This window comes from Eupeodes corollae, chromosome 2, assembly GCF_945859685.1.
Source record: "Eupeodes corollae chromosome 2, idEupCoro1.1, whole genome shotgun sequence".
NCBI lineage: Eukaryota > Metazoa > Arthropoda > Insecta > Diptera > Syrphidae > Eupeodes > Eupeodes corollae.
Window position 1 is genome coordinate 92,246,612 of NC_079148.1, and position 21,403 is coordinate 92,268,014.

At 35.6% G+C, this 21,403-nt stretch overlaps 1 protein-coding gene and 1 long non-coding RNA gene across 2 annotated transcripts in view; one reads left to right on the forward strand and one right to left on the reverse strand.

Annotated features, from left to right (window-relative positions):
• The first annotated feature begins 610 nt into the window (after nucleotides 1–610).
• Nucleotides 611–2,075, forward strand: LOC129944458 (uncharacterized). Its single transcript, XR_008781448.1, has 3 exons — nucleotides 611–1,070; nucleotides 1,134–1,278; nucleotides 1,352–2,075. It is a non-coding gene; the product is annotated as an uncharacterized LOC129944458 (long non-coding RNA).
• A 6,418-nt stretch (nucleotides 2,076–8,493) lies between these two features.
• Nucleotides 8,494–21,403, reverse strand: part of LOC129944456 (galactosylgalactosylxylosylprotein 3-beta-glucuronosyltransferase I) — a 49,048-nt gene continuing 36,138 nt past the window's right edge. The window contains exon 3 of the transcript XR_008781444.1: nucleotides 8,494–8,938. The gene's annotated coding sequence lies outside the window, so the exon portion shown is untranslated. The remainder of the gene's footprint in view (nucleotides 8,939–21,403) is intronic.

The window sequence follows — 21,403 nt, forward strand, 5'->3', positions numbered from 1 at the left end:
GTCTGATGTTCAGTACCTGGTTGTTGAGGTTGAAAAGAGTTATTATGGTGCTGCAAATGCAGGAGTGAGTGATGTTTCTGTTGACAGAAATAGCACCGACTCAAACTCTGGCATTCCTGGAGAGAATGCCCATATGTCAGACAATTTTCACAAACATGGATTCCCCGGACTACTTCTCGGCGTTTGACACTGTCCATTGCCAAAAATTGCTGGCATTTTCTAAGGGAGTGCTTGTTGTGGTTGCACAATTTGCAAAGAACTTGGCTAGTTTGAAAGTGCTTTGGAATTTTCTGAGGTTGATGCTTTACAACATGCTTTGTATGTAAAACCTTTGAAGTCGATGGTTGAAAGCGTGGCCTTGAATTAACAGATGACTCTTCTTTGCGCCTGGTGGGCGTAGCTAGCTCTTGTTGGCCCATAACTTCAAGCGTACGGAATCGTGTCTCTAAAAATTCGGAAAACGCATCAAATTTCGGTAAGTCCTTGCTATTCCCTAATTTTTCCTCCCATAATTTTTGACTTGTACTAGGAAGCTTTTGTACAAGGAACCATATCAAGACCGTATCCCACGAAGAAATCGGAACATCCAAATTTTCAAGGGCAAGAAGACATTCTCTAGTTGTATACAAGAGCTCCTTGAGACCAGATGCCGTTTCTCGCGTCAATGAGGGTTGACCAAAAAGCGATTGCATTTGGATGTGCACCAGAATGCGTTTATGATTGTAGCGCTCTTCCAAAAGTTCCCATGCCTTTTCATAACTTGCAGACTCAACAGCAATGTTTTGCATAAAACGATGTGCATCACCTATTAAACACGTTTGTAGGAAATGCAATTTGTCGATGTCCTCCAGGGTCGCGTTTTTATGGACGAGAGCTTGAAATCTGTCGTGAAAAGCACGCCAGTTTGTGTAAGATCCGTCGAATTTGGGCAGATCAATCCTCGGGAGACGAATCGCCGAATGTGAGGACGATGCAGAAGAATGAGGGGGCGGAGCACCCATTAGGACATCACCTGCGATAAGTGTTTTCGATTTTTCCATCGCCTCTACCAATTCTGCCCTATATTCGAGGTAAATATCATACATTTGATCATAGACCACTAATAATTCATCCTTTTTTAAATATTCTTCCAGCATACCACCACCAATGATTGCCTCGTGATAGGCTTTCGACGTAGCTAGATCTTCTTCTAGCTTTGAAAGACGTCCCGATGCATATGCTGGTGTTCTCCGCTCCTTCGGAGCCTTTTTGAAATTAGTAAGGTCTTTGATGACTTTTGTAAGTAACCCCTTTTGCAATTCCCCATACTTATATGATTTTTCCATTTCTTTAAATTATTTTTAAATTACAGAGTAATATAAAAAAAAAACGAAATCGGGACAGGTTTTACTAACAAGAAAAGCAACGACTTACTGCTTGTATGCTGCGGCTACGGCTGCTGACTTTGTCGGTGAATTGCTGCTGACGTCGTCGTCGTCGTTAAAGATGCTGCTGGCGTCGTCGTTGATGTTGCTGCAGGGGCTCCGAGTCAATGATGAATCGTTTAAATGATATATTTTGTATACTTTTCCTTTTTTTTATTTTAACTAGATTTCTTGTTTTTTAAACTGCACACACGGCACTATATATTAAGTTTTTTTGTGTAAATGTAATTTACTTAATGTTTTAACTTTAAATTTGCTTGCACTGATTGTTATTTAAATTAAGAAAAACAAAACCTCAAATACTGTTTGTATGTTAAATAAAAACTCGAAGGACCAAATGTTCTCGACTAGAAACTTTAGCAAAGTTTTAGAAATTATGCCGGTTAAAAATGTTCCAAAGAAAAGACGTTATCTTGTTCAAACTTGAAATTAGAATAATCTTTAATTTTATCATATGACCTAGTGTACAATACAAAATATATACAATCCATTAATTTCTTTATATAATCTTGACATTCAAATGACATTTTTATCTTATTTAACAATTTGTGGAACGTATTTATTATTATTAAAAATGAACCAAATGAATTTAAAAACTGAATGAATGTTCAAATACTTTAAAGTTCTGTTTGCATTTACGCGAATTATTTACATTCGCACACAAGCATTTTGTAACAGCTAATGAAGACGAGATAAGGAAACAAATAAATCTTCGTGAAAAAAGGAATATATAGTGTAGAGGATCATATAAGCGTTCAGTGCGGAAAGGAATGTGAACAAAAACCTTATCATGGGAGAGCTTTCACCAAGCAAACCACCAATCAAAGGTTCAATCAAACCTCTATGGAACACAATTTTTTTTTTGCCACGGATTGGGTCCTATCACAAAAGTGGATCGGAGATTGGATTTGTGGATAAAAAACGAGCTATAATTCAAGTTGACGAAAATGTTGACTCCATGATATTACTGGCCACGAACAAACACTTATGAAAGAACATAACGAACATGAATGAGCCAACGGGACAGTAGTACATACAACGAACAAAGAGAAAAAAATGACCGTCTCTCTTTAAAAATAAAGCAAACTAGTCAGAGTTAGATTGTATTCAGAGTTGGACGGTCGTCGCAAATTAAAACTTAAAAGCTATTTAAAATAAAGACTAGATTATAGACTACCAATTTTTGTAAGGAAGTAATCCTACAAATTAGGAGCTCGTCCGGGATTGAATAAGCATAAATCAATCAAGGCAATAAAGTAAAAATTGCAGAAACCACACTAGAAACAATAGCCAAATTTTTCAGTGCCGTGCGTACCGTATCTAACTGGTGTTCAAAAAAAAACTAAAAGTGTGCGCATGTGTATATAAGTTATAACTACAGAACAAACTAAAAGAATTTTTTGAACAACGGAAATGAAATCACATTCATATTCCAAACAAATATGAATGTGATATCGTATTCCCTTACAGTCATCAATTTAAAGAACAAAGAAACAAAAATGCTGACGAAGTCAGTAATGTAAATAAAGATACACTTCAAAACTGGTCGTCTGCGACGTTCCAGTTTAGTTCTAAAATTACTCCTTAACAATAAAGATCAAGAATCAAGAGCTCCACTCTTGATATTCTTTTTTAAAAATATTTGCATCTAAATTGCATTTTTAATTGGCGCAGTCGGTAGGATTGTAAGTCAGAGTATAAACGGAAATTATACAAGACAAAACAATCCGGTAATACGAATCTACAATTCGTCGTTTTGCTTTAGCATCTAAATCTAAGCAATTCGTGAGTTTTAAGAAAAAACAAAAGTGCTCGATTAAATAAAATATCAGTGCGACAAAAAAAACAATTCGTCGTTTTGCTTTAGAATCTAAATCTAAGCAATTCGTGAGTTTTAAGAAAAAACAAAAGTGCTCGATTAAATAAAATATCAGTGCAACAAAAAAACAATTCGTCATTTTGTTTTAGCATCAAAATCTAAGCAATTCGCGAGTCTAAGAAAACAAAAACGCTCGAATAAATAAAAATTCAGTGCGAAATTATTGAACACCAGAATTAAAAATTATTCAGTGCTCAAAAAACAGTTAATTTAGTGAAATAAATTCAGTGGTGGCGAAAGTGCTACACCTGGGTCTCAACGTGCTGCCGGCAGAACGACGAGGGACTAAGGAAAATCGTAAGTAAGAACCTTTTTTTTTGTTTTTAGTTTGATAAAAGATCAAAAAGTAAAAGCCTCTAAGGTCAATTTTTTTTTATGAATTTAGATTTAAACCTTTTTTTTTATATACATTTTTTCATTTTTTTTAGTTCAATTAATTTTGTTTGATAAGTAAAAATAAGAGAACTCGATTAAGTTTTTTTTTGTTATTTTAATGACCGAAAAATTAATAAATAAAATTATAATTTGAAGTAATATTGAAAATAAAATGGTGTACTAATTGGAGCTAGTGGTGTGTGGAGGCTTGGCAAGGCCGTCCAGATGCTATTCTAAATTTTGTTTCGACATGACAGACTAACTTTCGAAACGGACGAATTTGTGACTGGTTGAGTCATTTTAGGGGCTATTTCCGCTACATTCGGCCATGGAGATAGCGAAGGAAGTATCTTCATGATACTTGGGCGGGCTGGCCAGATTTTCGTCAATAACATCAGACGAACGTTTGGGATTCAGTGTGACGATATTTGGGTGGGTTAGAAAGAGGTGCTTTAGGAAGAATAAGTTTACATTTTTAGATTTTTTTTAATCTTAGTTTTAGTTAGGGTTTAGTTTTCTTTTATTTTTTTTATAATTTCCTTTTTTTATTAATTTTTATTATTATTATTATTATTTTTGGTGAAGGTTTTTTTTATTATATTAGATTAGTCATATTATTTTTTTTGGATTTTTTTTTTAAACTTAATTTCGAAGCACCGATTTCAAATTTTTTTTAGATATCGTCAAAGTTCTCAGGTTTGTGTCATTTACATCTTGTAGTTACCTTAAGCACGAATTAAATTAATGTTTAGTCGAGCAGGAGGTGTACTGGGAGGTGGCAAGAACCACCCCACGCGACGAGCTGAGCCGTGCAATCAAAAGCGTGCTGAAGCCTTTTCCAGTACTCCAAAGCATTCCCCCGTGGAGACCTGGCTCCAAACAATGTTTACAGCTGACTCGAAATACTGTGATGCGCCGCATTAAAACGATAAGTTTAGACATAACAGAACAACTACAAAAAGATATCGTCCGCTACGTTGCTTTTTCGCTACAGCTTTACGAGTCGACATATATAACTGATACTGCACAATTACTTATTTTTTTTGTCGGATGGGTTTCGATGATTTCTCTATGAAAGGGGAATTGCTAAGTATGATTTCCTTAAAAGGAATATTTTCACAGAAAGTCAAAGCATGTAATAACCAGATTAAACTACCTTTGTTTAAACTCGTATCAATCACAACTGATGGGGCTCCTGCCCAATTTCTTATTGCAAGGAATTTCAAATTTGACGACCAGGTGTGTGCAGCTAAAGGTGCCTTACACCTTAGTTCACCACTTTTGGTTCAGATCTGTTGACTACAGCCACAAATTCTTAAAGTGTATTTACTTTTCCTGCCTGAAACATCCTCAAATTTTATTTAAGGTGAACTCTCTCAAATACCCTATCGGCGAATACAAGTGATTGGTGGAAAAAAGCGAAATGGTGGATTACGTGAAAGAAGAAGAAATCGACGTGCTTGAACTGAAGAGAGACACCGTAGTTAGTTACCACTTTTGGTTTAGATCTGAAAAGCATAAAGAGCTAAAAAGAAAAAAAAAAAACAGTGCATATCAAAGATTTGAAAAAAAAAATGAAGAACAAATAATATAGCAATAGCTTTACCGCGGCAGTTCCCGAGTGCCACACGTCTTTTTTAAACTTGTGTCACACGTATGAGATTTGTTTCTTTTTTTTTCCTTTATGGATGGGTAGTAAACAGCAGTGAAGACATCGGGTGCAAAAAACTATACGAAACACAACTTAAAGAGTGCGTAGATATATTAGAAAAACACCAAGTGTCATTCGACATTATGTCCATTTTCCCGTCCGGTGACTCGACAGATGATATACTAATGGGTCTTGAACTAGCTGGAATTGCAAAAATCTTTGGTTACCCGACTCTAGAAGCAAACAAACTTCTTGACCAATTAAAACAATTCGGAGTTGCCAACAAATTTCGATCTGATTTAAAAACATTATTAAATATAGAAGCAGTGATGAGACGAGAGTTTGTCTTCAACTACAGACGGAAACATGGTTACTATCCTGTCATAACAAGTGCTCCAAAAGAACTTATGGACCTATTCACAAAAAATAAGCCAATACAAAATCCACTGTACCAAGACTATAGCAAGTGCGTGTATGTCAAATTTGCCAAGACTTTAGATTATGATTTTTGTCCGGACTTTTATGAATTGGTGAAAGATTCAGCTGCAGCTGTGAACCTAAGCGCTTGGGGAACTATGTAAGATTCGTGCGCATTCAACATATTATATGGGAAATCACCACCCTCTTCTTCTAGGGAGATTGTGCAACAGCCAAGGAGGGTAATACAAGCATTTTGTAACAGCTAATGAAGACGAGATAAGGAAACAAATAAATCTTCGTGAAAAAAGGAATATATAGTGTAGAGGATCATATAAGCGTTCAGTGCGGAAAGGAATGTGAACAAAAACCTTATCATGGGAGAGCTTTCACCAAGCAAACCACCAATCAAAGGTTCAATCAAACCTCTATGGAACACAATTTTTTTTTTGCCACGGATTGGGTCCTATCACAAAAGTGGATCGGAGATTGGATTTGTGGATAAAAAACGAGCTATAATTCAAGTTGACGAAAATGTTGACTCCATGATATTACTGGCCACGAACAAACACTTATGAAAGAACATAACGAACATGAATGAGCCAACGGGACAGTAGTACATACAACGAACAAAGAGAAAAAAATGACCGTCTCTCTTTAAAAATAAAGCAAACTAGTCAGAGTTAGATTGTATTCAGAGTTGGACGGTCGTCGCAAATTAAAACTTAAAAGCTATTTAAAATAAAGACTAGATTATAGACTACCAATTTTTGTAAGGAAGTAATCCTACAAATTAGGAGCTCGTCCGGGATTGAATAAGCATAAATCAATCAAGGCAATAAAGTAAAAATTGCAGAAACCACACTAGAAACAATAGCCAAATTTTTCAGTGCCGTGCGTACCGTATCTAACTGGTGTTCAAAAAAAAACTAAAAGTGTGCGCATGTGTATATAAGTTATAACTACAGAACAAACTAAAAGAATTTTTTGAACAACGGAAATGAAATCACATTCATATTCCAAACAAATATGAATGTGATATCGTATTCCCTTACAGTCATCAATTTAAAGAACAAAGAAACAAAAATGCTGACGAAGTCAGTAATGTAAATAAAGATACACTTCAAAACTGGTCGTCTGCGACGTTCCAGTTTAGTTCTAAAATTACTCCTTAACAATAAAGATCAAGAATCAAGAGCTCCACTCTTGATATTCTTTTTTAAAAATATTTGCATCTAAATTGCATTTTTAATTGGCGCAGTCGGTAGGATTGTAAGTCAGAGTATAAACGGAAATTATACAAGACAAAACAATCCGGTAATACGAATCTACAATTCGTCGTTTTGCTTTAGCATCTAAATCTAAGCAATTCGTGAGTTTTAAGAAAAAACAAAAGTGCTCGATTAAATAAAATATCAGTGCAACAAAAAAACAATTCGTCATTTTGTTTTAGCATCAAAATCTAAGCAATTCGCGAGTCTAAGAAAACAAAAACGCTCGAATAAATAAAAATTCAGTGCGAAATTATTGAACACCAGAATTAAAAATTATTCAGTGCTCAAAAAACAGTGCTACACCTGGGTCTCAACGTGCTGCCGGCAGAACGACGAGGGACTAAGGAAAATCGTAAGTAAGAACCTTTTTTTTTGTTTTTAGTTTGATAAAAGATCAAAAAGTAAAAGCCTCTAAGGTCAATTTTTTTTTATGAATTTAGATTTAAACCTTTTTTTTTTATATACATTTTTTCATTTTTTTTAGTTCAATTAATTTTGTTTGATAAGTAAAAATAAGAGAACTCGATTAAGTTTTTTTTTGTTATTTTAATGACCGAAAAATTAATAAATAAAATTATAATTTGAAGTAATATTGAAAATAAAATGGTGTACTAATTGGAGCTAGTGGTGTGTGGAGGCTTGGCAAGGCCGTCCAGATGCTATTCTAAATTTTGTTTCGACATGACAGACTAACTTTCGAAACGGACGAATTTGTGACTGGTTGAGTCATTTTAGGGGCTATTTCCGCTACATTCGGCCATGGAGATAGCGAAGGAAGTATCTTCATGATACTTGGGCGGGCTGGCCAGATTTTCGTCAATAACATCAGACGAACGTTTGGGATTCAGTGTGACGATATTTGGGTGGGTTAGAAAGAGGTGCTTTAGGAAGAATAAGTTTACATTTTTAGATTTTTTTTAATCTTAGTTTTAGTTAGGGTTTAGTTTTCTTTTATTTTTTTTATAATTTCCTTTTTTTATTAATTTTTATTATTATTATTATTATTTTTGGTGAAGGTTTTTTTTATTATATTAGATTAGTCATATTATTTTTTTTGGATTTTTTTTTTAAACTTAATTTCGAAGCACCGATTTCAAATTTTTTTTAGATATCTTCAAAGTTCTCAGGTTTGTGTCATTTACATCTTGTAGTTACCTTAGGCACGAATTAAATTAATGTTTAGTCGAGCAGGAGGTGCCAAGAACCACCCCACGCGACGAGCTGAGCCGTGCAATCACAAGCGTGCTGAAGCCTCTTCCAGTACTCCAAAGCATTCCCCCGTGGAGACCTGGCTCCAAACAATGTTTACAGCTGTCTCGAAATACTGTGATGCGCCGCATTAAAACGATAAGTTTAGACATAACAGAACAACTACAAAAAGATATCCGCTACGTTGCTTTTTCGCTACAGCTTTACGAGTCGACATATATAACTGATACTGCACAATTACTTATTTTTTTTGTCGGATGGGTTTCGATGATTTCTCTATGAAAGGGGAATTGCTAAGTATGATTTCCTTAAAAGGAATATTTTCACAGAAAGTCAAAGCATGTAATAACCAGATTAAACTACCTTTGTTTAAACTCGTATCAATCACAACTGATGGGGCTCCTGCCCAATTTCTTATTGCAAGGAATTCCAAATTTGACGACCAGGTGTGTGTAGCTAAAGGTGCCTTACACCTTAGTTCACCACTTTTGGTTCAGATCTGTTGACTACAGCCACAAATTCTTAAAGTGTATTTACTTTTCCTGCCTGAAACATCTCTCTCAAATACCCTATCGGCGAATACAAGTGATTGGTGGAAAAAAGCGAAATGGTGGATTACGTGGAAGAAGAAGAAATCGACGTGCTTGAACTGAAGAGAGACACCGTAGTTAGTTACCACTTTTGGTTTAGATCTGAAAAACATAAAGAGCTAGAAAAAAAAAAAAACAGTGCATGTCAAAGATTTGAAAAAAATGAAGAACAAATAATATAGCCATAGCTTTACCGCGGCAGTTCCCGAGTGCCACACGTCTTTTTTAAACTTGTGTCACATGTATGAGTTTTTTTTTCTTTTTTTTTTCCTTTATGGATGGCTAGTAAACAGCAGTGAAGACATCGGGTGCAAAAAACTATACGAAACACAACTTAAAGAGTGCGTAGATATATTAGAAAAACACCAAGTGTCAATCGACATTATGTCCATTTTCCCGTCCGGTGTATGTCAAATTTGGCAAGACTAGATTATGATTTTTGTCCGGACTTTTATGAATTGGTGAAATATTCGGCTGCAGCTGTGAACCTAAACGCTTGGGGAACTATGTACGATTCGTGTGCATTCAACATATTATATGGGAAATCATCAACCCCTTCTCAACCCCTTCTTCTAGGGAGATTGTGCAACAGCCAAGGAGGGTAATACAAGCATTTTTAACAGCTAAGGAAACGAGATAAGGAAACAAATAAATCTTCATGAAAAAGGAATATACAGTGAAGAGGATCACATAAGCGTTCAGTGCGGAAAGGAGTTTGAACAAAACCCTTATCATGGTAGAGCTTTCACCAAGCAAACCACCAATCAAAGGTTCAATCAAACCTCTATGGAACACAATTTTTTAAACCGAACAGAGAAAAGCATTTTTAATTTGCATCTAACTGCCACGGATTGGGTCCTATCACAAAAGTGGATAGGAGATTTGATTTGTGGATAAAAAACGAGCTATAATTCAAGTTAACGAAAATGTTGACTCCATGATATTACTGGCCACGAACAAACACTTATGAAAGAACATAACGAACATGAATGAGCCAACGGGACAGTAGTACATACAACGAACAAAGAGAAAAAAATGACCATCTCTCTTTAAAAATAAAGCAAACTAGTCAGAGTTAGATTGTATTCAGAGTTGGACGGTCGTCGCAAATTAAAACTTAAAAGCTATTTAAAATAAAGACTAGATTATAGACTACCAATTCTTGGAAGGAAATAATCCTACAAATTAGGAGCTCGTCCGGGATTGAATAAGCATAAATCAATCAAGGCAATAAAGTAAAAATTGCAGAAACCACACCACAGGTCTTTCAGTACAGTCTTCGTCGATTGAAAAACGAACAACCGTATCTAACTGGTGTTAAAAAAAAAACTAAAAGTGCACTCACAGCCAGTTTCACTGAATAGAAACCAGGGCATATAGCTCGTGAGTGCAGAACCGATTCAGGACCAAGTAAGCTGCGAGCTGAGAACCAGAGTGGGCACACTGCAACAACAAGCGCTCAAAATAATTCTTTGCCGGAAGCCAGAATGAACAAAATTGGAAAAATCGCATTTTTAAAGACATTTCAGCTGGAGGGAGTAAGTTTACCGCGCTTTTAGACACCGGAAGCGATTTATATCTCTATGATAAAATTAACAAGGAACTCTTGGATTAAGAAAATGTTAACGTCATTTATTACGATGGTTTTGATGTTTTGCAGTGGTGGAATTTACACAAAATTGAGTTTCTGTTATTGTAAAGTCAGTTGCAAAATATTAGCTACACCGGCAAGTAGTGCAGCCACCGAAAGAATATTTTCTTCAGCCCGAACATTAATCTCTGAAAAAAAAGAATTTTAATTGGATCCGACCCAACTTTGATCATCCAAATAATGTTCTTACACTCAAATCTAAGAAACGTTGATATTTTTAAGGATCTTATTGAGTTTTAGAAAATGAAAATATGTATACATGTATATTTTTCTTACTTTTTTTAAGAAATAAATTTTTAAAAATCAGTTTATTTGTTTGTTTGGTATTAAAATATAAACGCCATATTTTTTACAGATATTTCTTCTTCACATATTTAGGAAGAAATTTGAATGGAGAGAGAAGAAAGTATATCCGTTGTTATCGCCATCTATTCGTCAATTTCATAAAACTTGTACATTCAATTACACTTTGAACGTCACCCTTGCTAAGGCGCCTGAACACACTCATTTCATGTTTTATTTTAAGTTGAAAGCCTGCTAAAACTTGTCTGGCAGAATTTTGTAAGTAACCGCCATTTATCGTGACGACGCTTAGCAAGGAGGACGTAAAAAGTGTAAGTAGAATATATTTTGTATTTAAGTTTTAATTAAAATCATATCGCTTCAGGAAATAAAATTATTCTGTATTCTACATTGAACTCAAAGGAATTATATTATTTCGATTGTTCCGAAGCGGCCGCCACATCCGTATTTAGAGTAAACACACTTCTCAGTGTACACAGTGTGCTTAGTGAGGTGCACACTTGTTTTCTAAATTCCTATATTTGAAAAACCCGTTCTTATAATGAACACTACTCGGAGGGCTTGTTGTGAAATGAGTGAACTATTTGTATGACATCAATTGAAGAATTGATACATTAATTCTATTTTCAAGCATACTGTACAATACACAAGTTTGTTTTAAAATCAAGTAATGAATGTCGTGAAATTGCTACTAAGACACTAAAGCAAAACCCACGAATTGTAAAAAATTGTGGGAAGTTAAGTGCGGATTTCGTAGAACGCAATACTAGTCGAGAGGTGTCAGGATTGAAGGACAAAAGTCTAACGACTAAGGCCCGGTGCACACATGCGTTTTTTGACGCCGCGGTGACGCAGAGGCACCGCTTATGCGTCATACAGTACTCACAAATAAATGGAGTAGTGCACACACACGTGCGATGACGCTGGGTCACCGCGCGTCATTCTTGCGGGAAAAAATACTCGCAGGCCTTTCAGTACATTGTTTGTTATTGATCGGTGCACACATGTGTCATTTTGCCGCAACTAAAATTTAATAGAAAGATTTAAAAGATGGAAGAATTTGACATCGAATTATTTATTGATGAGATAAAAAAGTGTCCAGGAATATGGAATATTGCTTCCGAGGAATACCATGACCGGCAAAAGAAAAGAGCGGCGTGGATAAATGTTTGCCGAGTATTTTGCAAAGATTTCGAGGAGAAATCCGATAAATCCAAAAATGAAATATGTAAGTACCTGTTTTTATTTTATTTTTAATCAAAATTTATACAAATAGTATGTAACATACGTGTTTAAATTCAACTAGATACGCGAAAATCACTCGTTTCTTTTTATAAACCTCCATTGCTGCAAGCCAAACGCAAACTGCAGATTGAGTCCTGCGAGAAAAACCCGCAAGTGTGCACTGAACAATTGCGGCACCACTGCATGTGTGCACCGGGCCTAAGATGGCTGGGTCACGTAGAGCTCACATTAAAACCAATGCTCCGGCCCAAAAAGTCTTCGAATCCACGCCCACAGGACAGAGGAAGACCGCGGAGCAGGTGGCGCGCACTAGTAAAAATCGTGTGAATAAGGTAGCATTTAGATATTTATTACAGGAACTAGGCCAAAAATTCGGTCCCTCAGTGTTTTCTTCTAGATTCCGATAAAAATAACTGTTGGTGGAAAAATTGTCAAACTTCTTATGCACCACTTTTCACGGACGTAGTTAATATTTTTAGTACTTTTGTTAAGGATTTGTAGTATGAATGTGTATGTAGTATGAATGTGTAATAAGGCCGTTTGCCTCATGGTCATTAATTAATGAATGATCATTAATTAGTTAATGAATCCATGTCTTTCCCTTAACACATAAAAATATTTAAAAAAGAATTATGTTGTACAAATCTACTTTACTATAAACTTATTAAATTGAAGTTTTTTTAATGAAATTTTGATGCAGTATGAATATTTTTATGGCAGTTTTTGGTTTCTAAAGACCATACAATTATCGATGTTCCAGGTTTAGTAAGTTTCAGATCCGGATCAGATCATGATAATAACACAGCATTGGATCATCACATTTTTTTGTATTTAAAGTTTGGTAGCACTGTCAAATTCGCTCTTTCAAAAGTGACATTTTGAAGCAAAAAAAAAATATAAACAAATACTCAAAATGGAAGCTGCTGTGGTTGATGTAAATATTCATTTTAATTTGTATTTCTTTTCTCTATTAAAAACTTTTTTAATTTGCAGTTTTTATTTGAAAGTGATGAAAGCGAAGAATCAAACAATTCAATTGTATCCCTATTGAATCTTATCGATGATGATTCAAGTTCCAGTTGTAGCTCCACAACTTCTGAAAATGTTCCTGCAAATCACTAAAGAATTAAAAACTTTTTGGAAATAATTCAAAGCTATTCCGATGGAGACTTCAAAAAACACTTCAGACTTCATAGGTCCACCGTCCACATATTGATAGGTATGCACTCAGTTTTACTCAAATAATATATTTATGTTTAGATGCTAATGTATTTAAAATGTATTTTAGATCGGTATAAGCATTTACCACGATTCAATTCGACACCAAAAAGAGGTCTGCCGAAAACTTCTGCTGCAAAAGAAGTATATTTATTTTTGTAGTACATGGCAAATACCAACACTTTTCGCGATGTATCTAATTTATTCGGCGTGTCACAGTCCACAGCATGGAAATATCCATCGGCCATGAATATTTTAAGTGGCCAAGTTGGGATGAAATTTCTCAAAATATGGCTTTAATGGAAGAAAAAACAAAGATGCCAGGAATTTTGGGTTGCATAGACGGATCCCATATAAAAATTAAGGCCCCGGTTCTGAACAAAGAAAATTATTTTAACAGGAAGCATTATTACAGCATTTTACTTCAAGGTGTTGAATGCAAAAAAAAAGGGTTTATAAATGTCTTTTGTGGAGAACCGGGGAGTTTGCACCACAGCCGACTTCTCCGAAGATCGGATTTATATAGAGTTTCATTCGAAAGGACCGAAGAGCGTTTTCCTTTTGACTCATTCCTGCTTGGTGACTCGGCATATCCATGTCTTGAATGGCTGATTCCACCCTTCAAAGACAATGGGAATATGACAGATGCTCAACGCAGATTCAACGAAATTCATTATTCTGGGCGAATAGTAATTGAGCATACTTTTGGTTTGCTCAAAACTTGTTCCACAACCACCGATGGAGAGGTCTCCGAAGGAGTTCGGAAGAATATTTCTTCTTTCTATTGTCGTGAAAGTCACTATTCCCGCAATAAAACTAAAAAAAGTTATCTTCCACCGGAACTCAACATAAAGAAAATGTTTGATATGTTTGTTGAGTGCCAGGAACAAAATGGAAGACCAAAATGTTCGCTTGCGAAATACAAAAAAAATCTTCTACTCCAATTTCAATCGTGGATTTGGAAATCCGCATACTGACACATGCTCAACTTGCAAAACTTTCGATGTGCAGTTCATGAAATTTAAAAACGACTCAACGCGGCTTCAAGAAGAAAGGACCAAAAAGAAACTACATATACTTCGGGCCAAGAAGTTCCATACGATTATGAACAAACCAAAAGAAGGAACAGTCGATATAATTTTCGATTTACAACAGAATCAGCCGCTTTCGAAACTTTCCGTTGGCGAGGTTTTTTATTCGCGTCAGGTTTGGCTCAACCTGGCTCGAAACAGATGGCCCTCGTGGTGCCAACGAAGTCGCATCCATTTTAATTAATTCTTTGGAAAATTTGGAAAATGATCTGAAGCAATCAGCTGCCGAAAACGGTACCGCAGAAGTGCCATCGAAACTGCGCCTTTTTTCTGATTCGTGCGCTTCACAAAACAAGAACACCATAATGATGACAGCCTTAATGTGTTTTTTGGAAAAAAGTACCATTTTTTCAGACATAAAGCATTATTTTCAAATAAGAAGTCATAGTTAAATGCCACCTGATCGGGTATTTGGCGCATAGAAAAATGTTACCGTAAAAAAGAAAATATTGTTTCCCGGAATGAGTACTTCGAAATACTCCAAAAGCACGGACATTTACGTCAAATAGGTGTGCACTAAAAAGTGTTCGATTTTAAAAAAGTATCAAAGCAACTTTTCAAGACGACGCTGCCTTTTAAAATAAGTTCCTCTATATTATCACTTACAATAAAGAGTAGTTATTGGCGTGAGTAACACTTATATTGGCCTACCAATCATTGTTGAGCCACTTAAAAGAAACATTTCTTCTGCGTATGATGAATGCTGCCAAAAATGATAGACGTGAAGAAACTTATGCAGTTTTTCGTCATACCGGATGATGAGCAAGAATTTTTTCGCGGTATTCTTTCTGGAGCCGCTGGTGACTCCATTGAAGACCAGGAAAAGTTTTACGATGAGCAAGAAAACTGCTTCTAAAAATAAAACATTTCTATCATTTCAGTTTTTTGTTTTGTAAAAAAGAAATTAATAAAAGCTTTTTCAAAAGTGTGTACTTGTTTTATTTTGAAAAAAACTGTTAATTTTTATCACTCAATATTTGGTAAGTTTGATACTTCATTATTGTGATTCTTCCGGTTTACTGTGACAAAGTTACCTTTAAGGAGAAATGCTTTTTTGCATTTTCAATAATTTCTTTATTTTTTGATTCACACACAAAAAACCTTTTCCTTGTTGAGTTTTGCGAAAACGGTCCTCAATTAAGAATTATCGTACAATTTTTTTTTTTTGTAAATTCATGTTAAGTAGATTTATGAATTTTAACTTTATTTTATCTGATAAAAGTAATTTAAATTACTATTGAACAAATCAAATAAGTTAGTTTTTGAGGGGGGCTGTTGAATTGTAGCTGAATGCAGCCACCTCAACATCTTTTAAGTTATTGCTGAACACAACCTTTTTTTATTGTATTCAAAAACCAACTGTGTAGTCTGTTTCTTTTGTAAAAGGAATAAAGTTATGAAATGTTTCTTTTTTAAAATTGTTTGTTTGTTTTTTTAAATTGATTCAACAGAAAGCACCTTGGGTCGGTTCGAGAGAAAAGTTCTTCGTGTGATCTACGGTCCCGTATGCATCGAAGGGGCGTGGAGGAGAAGATGGAACGACGAGCTGTACGGGCTGTACAGCGACGTAGACTTACTTACTTAGGCAGAATGTTGCGTTATAAATGAACGCAACAATTTCATTAAACATTTAATTTTAATTAAAGAAAAAAAAAATTATGCATTTTGCATCCACTGGCACACTTGTGTTTTGTTTACAATTTTCGATCTGACAACTGTCATATTTCTTCTACACGAGAATGAGAGAGAGCGGGACGGCCATAGTCCTTCTGACCATGGTTCTCTCTGTCATTTTCGTGAGGAAAAAAATACCAAGTCTCGTTTCAGGTTTCAAAAGAAGGATGGTTTCCATGGAAATGAAACCAAACCAGATTGACGGTCTGGTCGACACGTAAAGTTTCATGAGAAGTCACTCCAAATGGAGAATGGCCTACGGCCCAACCTTAACTCTTTAAAAACTTTTTTTTGTAAATTTATATTCTTTAATTATTAATTTAATTAATTAATTTAATTATTTTGTTCATGTTGTTAATCATTTCTAACGTCAAGCATATTAAAAAAAAAATGAAAGAAGAATTGTAATACAAAAAAAAAGATTTCATACATTTTTGGACGATTAAGTTTCGGGAAACTTAGTTCGGGGTTTAATTAACAGATACCAATTTGTAATTATCTTTTTTTTCTTTCGCGCGGTTGTTTTGAAGATAAAGTTAAATTTAAAGTTAAAGTAAAGATTTTTCTCGATCTTAAATTTCATAGTCATTGTTCGATATCAAGGTAGAAAGTGGGGCTGGCTGAATGCAGCTCCTGGAATCGTCGTGACCTAGAACTGAATCCAGCGGGCGGCGAATTCCAGGATGACTTGCATTTAGCTGTGAGAGAAGAGCGAGTAAGCGGGATCGCGAGAATTTCATCACAAGTTGAGATCAACATGTCGATCTCCGATTGGCTGTTGATGATGTGATTGAAATCCGCCACTCCATATTGGCTGAAAGCTAAAATGGCGGGAGAGGTAAAGAAGAGATAGGACAGATCTTGAGATCTGGCCGTCAATTCTTGACAAACTTTCAAGGAGTGAAGATAAAAAAAAATAATTTGAGAAATTCGAACAAAGAGTGTGAAAAAAAAGATTGAGAAAAATTATAAAAAAAGTGTCGGGACTGAAGAAAAATAAAGAAGGAAAAGGAAATTAGTTGAAAATAAGTTGCTAGTTGGGGATTTTCAGATTATTGTGTTTTTTTTTTTTTTTTTAAAGGTTTGCAATTTCCTTTTTTTTTATTTCAGAGAAAAAATTGCTGGCGCCCCTTTTCTTACTTAACGTAAGAACGCCCCTGTGGCAATTTTTTTTTTTAATCAAACAATATTTTTGATATCAACGTGATATCATATCCATACGCAACTTTATCAATCGATTCATCGATTGTTTATTAATTGCTGAACCCACCCCTTTCTGAGCTCGTCTCGGTGGCAGCACTTAAATTGCTGCCTGTTGCAATTTTTGCCTCGTCGCTTATTCGCCGCTGTTGTTTGACAGCTCGGTATAATTCTTTTAATTCGATTCTTGTTTTTTTTCGCGGTTGATTTGTTTAATTTTATTTTTGTTTAATTACTTTTTTTAATATTCGGCAAAATAAATTGCAACAAATTGACGCCCATAACGTGGGGCTTGTAAAAGAAAAATTTACTTCATTCTTTTGGAAATCTTGTGTGGAAAAATTTACTTGTTGTTTTTGGGAATCGTGTGCTGTGCCTTGGTGTCTGTTTTTCTTTAGCTAAGTTTTGTGACTTTTTGTTCTTGTGTTTTATCATTGAAAGTTTTACTTTTTTGTTTTTCTATAGGATATTTGTGAAGTGGAATAAAGGAAAAATCTTGTGCCGGGGAGTTGAAACAGCGGTGGGAATCCTCAAAAATTAACCCCATTTGGTTGAAGGTTTTCAGTGTTGAATTGAGTGAGTGTTTCTTTTTCTTTTTTGTATTTTCTTTGATAAAATTGAAAAAAGAATTAATTTGATTAAGCATACAATATATAGACAAATACATATATAGTTATATTGGCCAGTGATAGTGGAGATTTGGGGTTGATCTTGAAGGTGATCTTTTGATCATTTTGATATAACTATATATATATATATAAATAATACATATATTCAATATTCATAATTTCGGCGGTAATAACTTCAAGTTTTTATTGACGGTTTTTTTTTGTGCTATATTTAATTTTGATATAATTTTTTATTGATGTTACCAGAGTAATTTTTTTGTTTTCTTAAAATTGAATGCGATACAAATTTTTTCTTATTAATATTTTTTGTAGGTTTTCTTAAAATTTAGTTGATTCTTATTAGTGTTACCATAGTAATTTTTTGGTTTCCCAAAATTTATTTTAAATAATTTAGCTGGTGGTATCATTTTGATTTTCTTTTAGTTTTTTTTTTAAATTTATTTGATTTCTTTTTCTTTCCTTACTGGGTTACCATATTAATTTTTTGTTGGTTTTTCTTTAAATTAATTTTAAAATAATTTCGCTAGTGTTATCGTATTGATTTTCTCTTAGGATTTCTTAAAATTTACTTGATCATTTGTTGGGGTGACCATATTGTTTTTTTTTTTTTTTGATAATTTTTATTTGATATTGGATATAGTTGAGGTTGAGAATGGGAGTTTCTTCTTAAGGTGTTCTTTTTGTTAGTATTGATCGTTTTAAATTTTGTTTTATTTTAATTGGACGTAGTTGCCATCGTTGGTTGATTCAGTTAAAAGGGTGGTTTTATTTTTCAACGCTTTTAAATACAATTTTGTTGTAGTTTTCTTTTGGGAAATATTTTTGTTAGGATGGATATTAATAGGCTTTCCAAAGAAGAACTCGTTTATGAGTTGCGGGCTAGGGGCCTGAAGGAAGGGTCTAAAGTGGATGAGATGAGGATGACTCTCAGGGCTAGTCGTATGCTGGAACGAGCTGGTTCAATTTCTTCGGATAGTCCCCACTATCCATATTCATTTGAAGAGGATTCAAAGGCGGTTAGGGCGAAGGTTTTAGAAATTAGGGATTCCGAATGTGTCGAAAAATCCGAAGTCGTCGGATTATTAGAAAGTGTTGACAAAAATCGAGTGGTCGTTGGGTAGGATCTCTAGGACTAAGGCCGAATCGTCGGATGAGGTTAACGAGGTAGCGGATTTAAGGGGGAAGTTTTGCTTTTGATGGCGAAATTGTCCGAGGTAGAGGAGGTGATGGAACCTCCTAAAAATGTTTATAATAATAATGATAATAATCAATCAACAATGTCGACAGCAGATTTGGAAGCGCCAGCTGCGTCAGTCGACCAACGAACGAGCTCTAGTGGGTTCCAAATACAGGGTGATACATCCCGTGACCGGAACCCCGAGCGACCATACAAGTGGAACGTGCAGTTCTCTGGTTAACGGTGTGGTTCATCAGTGAACTCTTTTATTGAAAGAATAGAAGAATTAAGGGAGGCTCGCGGTGTTTCGGAAGAAGCAATTTACAGGTCAGCGGTGGATTTGTTTACTGGGAAGGCGCTCCTCTGGTTTAGGGCGATTAGGGACACGGCTTCAACATGGAAAGAGTTGGTTAGGGAATTGAAGTTGGAGTTTTTGCCCTCCAACTATGATGATCTCTTGTTGGATGAGTTCAGGCGTCGAACCCAGGGTAAGGAAGAGTCAATAGGCATGTACGTTGCGCTCATGCAGACTCTTTTCAAACGTTTTTCGGAGCCTCTGAGTGAGAATAGGAAGTTGGCTATTCTCATGAAGAATATCGCTCCATTTTACCAGACACAGCTAGGTTAAGCTGACATTAAGTCAGTCAACGACTTGGTGGCCTTGGGCAGAAGGCTGGAAACTATTAGGGCAAATGTCGAGTCGTTCGTTCCTCCACCCTCTTATCGCAACAGGGATTTCAGATGAGGATAAGGACCCTTGGGTGGCTAAGATGGTTTCGTCAGTTGAGTCTAATCCGTTAGCTTTTCCGAATTGGAGAGTAGACAATAGCAGGTTATACAAATTTGTAAAGACAAATCATGTGATCGTGCACGACAATAACGAAGAGTGGCAGTTAGTAGTCGGAAAGAAAGATAGGTTAGGAGTGTTGAAAGAGTGTCACGATAGTCCACTAGCAGGGCACATGGGAGTTAGGAAAACGTTCGCGAGAGTAGGAGCTAAATATTATTGGCCTAAGATGAGAGTAGACGTCACCAAATATGTTAGGAAATGTAGTATATGCCACCAAGTGAAACCGATCAATGACAAGCCAGCCGGTCTTATGACTGAGAGAGTAGGAGCATCATCTCCTTGGGAGATGATTAGCGTAGATTTAGTAGGGCCCTTACCTAAGTCCAACAGAGGATTTATGTATATTTTAACAGTAGTAGATTATCTTACCAAATTTCCCTTATTGTTTCCACTTAGGCCACCGCAAAGGCGGTATGTAAAGAGTTAGAAGATTATGTTTTTCTGTTATTTGGAGTTCCCAGAATTGTCATTTGTGACAATGGTCCCCAGTTCAAGAGTAGTGAGTTGAGGACACTTTGTGAAGGTTATTCGTCGAAAATTAGGTTTACTCCGCATTACCATCCACAGGCTAATCCTGCCGAAAGGATTAACCAAATTATCAAAAACAACCTTAAGAGCGTACGTTTCAGAGAATTATCGAATCTGGGATTCTCAGTTAGCTAAGGTAGCTTGTGCCATACGCACATCCCAACATGAAGTTCTAGGTATTAGTCCATACCATGCGAACTTTGGGAAAGAGATGTCAACGAGTGGGAATTACGAAGGTATTAGGAGTGAGAGTATTGAAGGGAATAAGAGAGTCGAAGGAGGAACCATTGAAGAACGGTTCAGGAAGTTGAGAATAGAGATAGCTGCAAAATTAAAAGTAGCGGTTAAGAAATCCGCCGAGACATACAATCTCAGGAGGAGAGATACTCAATAACTCCCGAACGACCTCGTATGGCGAAGGAATTTTGTTTTATCCGATGCTGCTAATTACTATGCAGCTAAATTGGCACCAAAGTTTGTGGACCCATTTAAAATCTCTAAAAGGTTATCTCTTTGGACTTATGTTCTTGTAGATGACAACGGCAAAGATCGTGGCACTTGGCACATAAAAGATCTGAAGCCATTTACGTCGTTATCGGAAAATGAATAAATATTGGAAGTCCCTTTTTAAGTAATGTTTCTATCTCGTGATTATTAAACGAGAGAACTTTTTTTAGTAATCTTGTTTGTGTTATGAACAAACACCTTTTCAAGGAAGAAAGGGTGGGATTTGTTGCGTTATAAATGAACGCAACAATTTCTTTAAACATTTAATTTTAATTAAAGAAAAAACAATGATGCATTTTGCATCCACTGGCTCACTTGTGTTTTGTCTACAATTTTCGATCTGACAACTGTCATATTCCTTCTACACGAGGATGAGAGAGAGCGGGACGGCCATAGTCCTTCTGACCATGGTTCTCTCTGTCATTTTCGTGAGGAAAAAAATACCAAGTCTCGTTTCAGGTTTCAAAAGAAGGATGGTTTCCATGGAAGTGAAACCAAACCAGATGGACGG